The 6,929-nt window shown below is 42.7% G+C and overlaps 2 non-coding genes across 2 annotated transcripts; both read left to right on the top strand.

Moving 5' to 3' along the window:
• The first annotated feature begins 2,731 nt into the window (after positions 1 to 2,731).
• On the top strand, positions 2,732 to 4,652 carry LOC143261714 (small subunit ribosomal RNA). Its single transcript, XR_013035787.1, has one exon. It is a non-coding gene; the product is annotated as a small subunit ribosomal RNA (ribosomal RNA).
• A 1,331-nt stretch (positions 4,653 to 5,983) lies between these two features.
• Positions 5,984 to 6,138, top strand: LOC143261691 (5.8S ribosomal RNA). Its single transcript, XR_013035763.1, has one exon. It is a non-coding gene; the product is annotated as a 5.8S ribosomal RNA (ribosomal RNA).
• The last annotated feature ends 791 nt before the right edge of the window (positions 6,139 to 6,929 follow it).

Raw genomic sequence — 6,929 nt, 5'->3', positions numbered from 1 at the left:
GAAATCTAATGTAGGAAAATGGTACTTTACTCTTGACCGGTACGTTGGGACTTTGAAAATATTCGGGCGTTCCAATCGCTCGTCTGTTGCATCATAGCGCGTCTCGGCGCAATCGACCGATTCGCTCGACCCATTATTTTCGATTTACGGCTAAAATAAATTTTTCTCATTTTATTCAATAACATATTCTTGCTTAGATAACTTTTTTACATAGGGATTAAGCATTTAGAACGATATAATGTTTAAAATAAGGGCACTTTACTCTTGACATTTTACGGTTTTTTCAATTTTCTGAAAAATCCTATCATTAGATTTTTTTAAAAATACGATAATCTTGCATAACTAACGTTTCTACATAGGGATTAAGCATTTAGAACGAAATCTAATGTCAGAAAATGGCACTTTACTCTTGACATTTTTCGGTTTTTTCAATTTTCTGGAAAATCCTATCATTAGATTTTTTTTAAAATACGATATTCTTGCTTAACTAACGTTTTTACATAGGGATTAAGCATTTAGAACGAAATCTAATGTAGGAAAATGGTACTTTACTCTTGATCGGTACGTTGGGACTTTGAAAATATTCGGGCGTACGCGGCGCGCTCGGCGCTTCGAACAGCTCCGGTGTCCCCATTATTTTCGATTTACGGCTAAAATAAATTTTTCTCATTTTATTCAATAACATATTCTTGCTTAGATAACTTTTTTACATAGGGATTAAGCATTTAGAACGATATAATGTTTAAAATAAGGGCACTTTACTCTTGACATTTTACGGTTTTTTCAATTTTATGAAAAATCCTATCATTAGATTTTTTTAAAAATACGATATTCTTGCTTAACTAACGTTTCTACATAGGGATTAAGCATTTAGAACGAAATCTAATGTCAGAAAATGGCACTTTACTCTTGACATTTTTCGGTTTTTTCAATTTTCTGGAAAATCCTATCATTAGATTTTTTTAAAAATACGATATTCTTGCTTAACTAACGTTTTTACATAGGGATTAAGCATTTAGAACGAAATCTAATGTAGGAAAATGGTACTTTACTCTTGATCGGTACGTTGGGACTTAGAAAATATTCGGCCGTACGCGGCGCGTCTCGGCGCTTCGAACAGCTCCGGTGTCCCCATTATTTTCGATTTACGGCTAAAATAAATTTTTCTAATTTTTTTCAATTACATATTCTTGCTTAAATAACTTTTTTACATAGGGATTAAGCATTTAGAACGACATGTTGTTTAAAATAATGGTACTTTACTCTTGTGATTTTTCGGTTTTTTTTGATTATTTTGAAAAATAAATTTTTGTAATTTTTTTAAATACGATATTCGTGATCAGTGAACGATTTCACATATGGATTAAGCATTTAGAATCGTGCGGACGCGTTATTAAAAAAGTTTACTCGATGCGATGGGACTTTAAAAAGTTTGTGAAAATTTTCATATTGGGAAAAAATGTGTAATTTTTTGTCTAGTTTACGGTAGTGTAATTTATTTTAATGTTTACTATAAAAATTTTTTTCGTTCGTTCACGCGCTATGTTACAACAGCACGGCCGGGCGGTCTGTTGCCGCAGCGGTTTACACTCATAAGCGCGCGTGCTATTCGGCCGGCGGCGCCGGCGTCCTTGCCGGCCGTTCGGTATCTATAAGAGATACACGGTCCGTGCGAGGCGGACGGAGCAGAGCGGGTTTTGGGCCAATTCTACGATCTCGGTCGAGAAGCTGTCTCAGAGCTCCTTCGGGGCTTCGGTCCTGACTGTTTCGTGCCGTTTACGTTACGGACTTTTCTCCACACAGCGTGGCCACGGGTCGGTGTCTTTGACCGAATGGCCCATATGTGGCAAGCCCTACGGGGTTGGTTACCCGTATGCACTTTGTATGTATACTCGTACTCACTGAGCAATCGACTCTTCTGTCCGAGCGATGGAAAAATTTTTTAAAATGCATCTGTAAGATTTGGAAGCAAATCGTACCAATTGAAAACTGTGGCTAAAATGAATAGCCCAGTGGAGAGAGAAAACTATCAAAAAACTGATTTTTTAAATCAAGAGGTGTCAGAAATCGAAATGCCTAGCGCGAGCGGAAGAACACGCTTTCTCGCCAGTCCAGCATGTGTCCTGTCCGTTCTTCCTCGGCTTGCCGATTTTGCCCAGATCAGAGGTTTCGTGCTTCCGGCGGTCAGAAGATCAGCGTGAGCGTACGCGCTTCCACGACTATGGCATCACCCATGTACTTTTTCCTTTGAATATATTTGAGTACATAAAAAATATTAAAACATATAGAGAGAACTGTGTCTTGGATCTTAAAAATTTGTCAATAGCGATGATATATTATTACTTAACTTGAAGTATTTGTACGTTTTAGCTGGGACGTACATTTATCTTACAAGATGTTAATAGCGAGACTCTTGAAGATAAAATTATCTTGTGATTTTATGAAGGCAAAGATAGAAACGTACGAAGCTGGCGTACGTAGAAAAATGTGATTTTACGATAGAACAAAAATATAATACGTACGTTTTTGGGCGTACGGTAAAATATCTGTATGGTAGAAAAATGAAAGAAATTGAGCGTTAAAGAAGATATGTTACAAGCGCGGAATGTGGCAAAACTTGTACATATTTGAAAGAGAAAAGTGGTGTGTCGACCTGACATATATATATGAAACAGGCGACGATGGAAAAGGATTTAAATTTTGTCCATTTTATATATACATATTGTATAGTTCCCTGGTTGATCCTGCCAGTAGTCATATGCTTGTCTCAAAGATTAAGCCATGCATGTCTCAGTACATGCCGTATTAAGGTGAAACCGCGAATGGCTCATTAAATCAGTTATGGTTTCTTAGATCGTACTAAAATTTACTTGGATAACTGTGGTAATTCTAGAGCTAATACATGCAAAACAGAGTTCCGACCAGAGATGGTAGGAACGCTTTTATTAGATCAAAACCAATCGGTGGCGGGTGTTTACACTCGTCCATCGTTTGCTTTGGTGACTCTGAATAACTTTGTGCTGATCGCATGGTCTTATAGCACCGGCGACGCATCTTTCAAATGTCTGCCTTATCAACTGTCGATGGTAGGTTCTGCGCCTACCATGGTTGTAACGGGTAACGGGGAATCAGGGTTCGATTCCGGAGAGGGAGCCTGAGAAACGGCTACCACATCCAAGGAAGGCAGCAGGCGCGCAAATTACCCACTCCCGGCACGGGGAGGTAGTGACGAAAAATAACGATACGGGACTCATCCGAGGCCCCGTAATCGGAATGAGTACACTTTAAATCCTTTAACGAGGATCCATTGGAGGGCAAGTCTGGTGCCAGCAGCCGCGGTAATTCCAGCTCCAATAGCGTATATTAAAGTTGTTGCGGTTAAAAAGCTCGTAGTTGAATCTGTGTGTCACAGTGTCGGTTCATCGCTCGCGGTGTTTAACTGGCATTATGTGGTACGTCCTACCGGTGGGCTTTGCTCTTCACGGGGCGGTCCAACTAATATCCCATCGCGGTGCTCTTCACTGAGTGTCGAGGTGGGCCGGTACGTTTACTTTGAACAAATTAGAGTGCTCAAAGCAGGCTACCTTCGCCTGAATACTGTGTGCATGGAATAATGGAATAGGACCTCGGTTCTATTTTGTTGGTTTTCGGAACCCCGAGGTAATGATTAATAGGGACAGATGGGGGCATTCGTATTGCGACGTTAGAGGTGAAATTCTTGGATCGTCGCAAGACGGACAGAAGCGAAAGCATTTGCCAAAAATGTTTTCATTAATCAAGAACGAAAGTTAGAGGTTCGAAGGCGATCAGATACCGCCCTAGTTCTAACCATAAACGATGCCAGCTAGCGATCCGCCGAAGTTCCTACGATGACTCGGCGGGCAGCTTCCGGGAAACCAAAGCTTTTGGGTTCCGGGGGAAGTATGGTTGCAAAGCTGAAACTTAAAGGAATTGACGGAAGGGCACCACCAGGAGTGGAGCCTGCGGCTTAATTTGACTCAACACGGGAAACCTCACCAGGCCCGGACACCGGAAGGATTGACAGATTGATAGCTCTTTCTTGATTCGGTGGGTGGTGGTGCATGGCCGTTCTTAGTTGGTGGAGCGATTTGTCTGGTTAATTCCGATAACGAACGAGACTCTAGCCTGCTAAATAGACGTAATTATGGTATCTCGAAGGCTCTCGGCTTCTGCCGGTGGGGTTTTTACTACCAACGTACAAACAAATCTTCTTAGAGGGACAGGCGGCTTCTAGCCGCACGAGATTGAGCAATAACAGGTCTGTGATGCCCTTAGATGTTCTGGGCCGCACGCGCGCTACACTGAAGGAATCAGCGTGTGTTCCCTGGCCGAAAGGCCCGGGTAACCCGCTGAACCTCCTTCGTGCTAGGGATTGGGGCTTGCAATTATTCCCCATGAACGAGGAATTCCCAGTAAGCGCGAGTCATAAGCTCGCGTTGATTACGTCCCTGCCCTTTGTACACACCGCCCGTCGCTACTACCGATTGAATGATTTAGTGAGGTCTTCGGACTGGTGCGCGGCAATGTTTCGGCATTGCCGATGATGCCGGGAAGATGACCAAACTTGATTATTTAGAGGAAGTAAAAGTCGTAACAAGGTTTCCGTAGGTGAACCTGCGGAAGGATCATTACAATGTTCCAATATATCTCAAAGAGAGAGGAGAGGAGGAGAGAAAATGAATTCGATTAGTTTGTGGATAAGAATTCATATAAAAAAAAAAAGATATTGTTGAGCCCGCCAGATCATTCGTGCGTGATTTACACGGCCAGACGTGTGTACTACACGTATTAGGCCTTTGATCTGCGTTGCGTAGGCCACAACAAATCTTTCAAAGAGAGAGAGATATATGTGTTGTTGGGGTTTGTGATTATGAAGGTGCCCCAACGCACAAAAATATATAAAAATGTACAAAGTTGGGATGTGGTGTGGTGGAGAAGAGTTGGGCCCGACCAGATCATTCGTGCGTGATTTACACGGCAGACGTGTGTACTACACGTATTAGGCCTTTGATCTGCGTTGCGTAGGCCATCTTCCTTCCAAGACACACACGTGTTGGGGTTTGTGTGATTTTATGATAGTGCCTCAACACGGAAAAATAAGCGTACGAGAAGAGTTGGGCCCGACCAGATCATTCGTGCGTGATTTATACACGGCCAGACGCGTATTATATTACACGTATTAGGCCTTTGATCTGCGTTGCGTAGGCCATCTTCTCGATAGAGAGAAAGCCAATGTATTCTTTTTTCTTTCTTTACACACACACACACAGTTGTAGTAGGACAGGGAGGGATGCGAGCGTGCTAATCACGCTTCCTCAAGTCTTCGCTGTGGTGTAAAAAAAAAAAAGAAAAAAAGGAATCGTTGGGAAAGTCCAAAGGACGAAAATATCGGGCAGTCTGAAGATAACTTAATGCTCGTTTACATTGGTATCAAGAGAGACCGGCTTGTGTAGCTCGTTTCAATGCTGTGTCGTTGTCATTGACACCCTACTCTGTTGCGCGCTAGTGGCAGCATGAGCGTGGGACGTATATATATATGACACCCAGCTAGAGCCGGCCGTGAGTCCGTCCGGTGTAAATAACGACGAAAGGAGAGAGAAACTTTTCGAATCCAGTATCGGGTTGATAATTGTCCAGTTTGAATATCCATATCCCCGTCGTTTTTGGAGGTGATATACTCTCTGTGTTTCTTCGATAGAAGGCTTTTCAATGTTCTATTCGCTCCGACCGTCGAACTTGCAAGAAAACAGTGGTTTTGGATTTGCTCGTACATATATATATGGTTTCGACGGAAATATCTCGTTCTTTAAGGGACAATTATGTCGTTGTACAACGACTCCCGAATCTCCTTCGCGCGCTGGTTGGAGCTCTTCGGGTATCGGCTTGTTCCGAAATATAACACAAAAATGTGGTGGATAGCAAATACACATTATATATATATGAGAGAATAAAAGGGAAAAATTACCCTGAACGGTGGATCACTTGGCTCGTGGGTCGATGAAGAACGCAGCTAATTGCGCGTCAACGTGTGAACTGCAGGACACATGAACATCGACATTTCGAACGCACATTGCGGTCCACGGATACAATTCCTGGACCACGCCTGGCTGAGGGTCGTTTACGTACTTATAAACTGCTTGCGTTGATGGCACTTGTTGCCTATATACGTACGAGCGAATGGTGGGCGCTTCGTCGGCGTTTGTCGCGGTCCTATGAATATTGAGAAATTTTACGTACGTCTAACAGTCTTCGAGAGAGATGGAAATCGTGTTCGAACTAGCGTGAGTGTGGAAGGCGGTGTCGTGTGTCGTATATGTTTTATATACGTCCGCCCGTCTGAAACACCGCTTCGAAGCGGTGACAAAATCTTTTTCGGGACGATTCGTATCCGTAGAACTATCGAGATTTCACTGGTACATTTTCAACGCGCTCCCGACGTCGCCTGAAATGAAACGAGATGGGTTTAACCCACGAAAGCGTACTACACGAGTCTGTCCTATGTGAAGACTGTGTACAGAGATCGAACGAACGCATGAAAGAAATTGAACGAAAGAACACATAACCCGCAAAAATATAGAGTAGAATTGTGACCGTTGCTTCGAATTTGAATTTATATGTATATATATATATCATAGCCCCAGGGAGTGGAACCTATGAGTGTGGAAGGATGTCTCTTACCGTTATGTTGCCAGAGGAAAAAAAGTCTCTCTCTTCGTACGACACATTTGTGTACGAATTGTATCGATGGCTATATAGATCCGATGTTGCACATATTCTGAGTAAAGAACACCCCACCCGGGTTACCGTCCTAAAACTCTTCTATTGGTGTGGCTATGATGTGTGTGTCAACGCAATCGCGAGTCTGGTTCTACGGAAAACCGTTTGTCGGTCGCCCCATATATCTTTTT

The sequence above is a fragment of the Megalopta genalis genome, unplaced genomic scaffold, assembly GCF_051020955.1.
Source record: "Megalopta genalis isolate 19385.01 unplaced genomic scaffold, iyMegGena1_principal scaffold0061, whole genome shotgun sequence".
Taxonomy (NCBI): Eukaryota; Metazoa; Arthropoda; class Insecta; order Hymenoptera; family Halictidae; genus Megalopta; species Megalopta genalis.
This window is presented reverse-complemented; position numbering and strand designations above follow the sequence as displayed.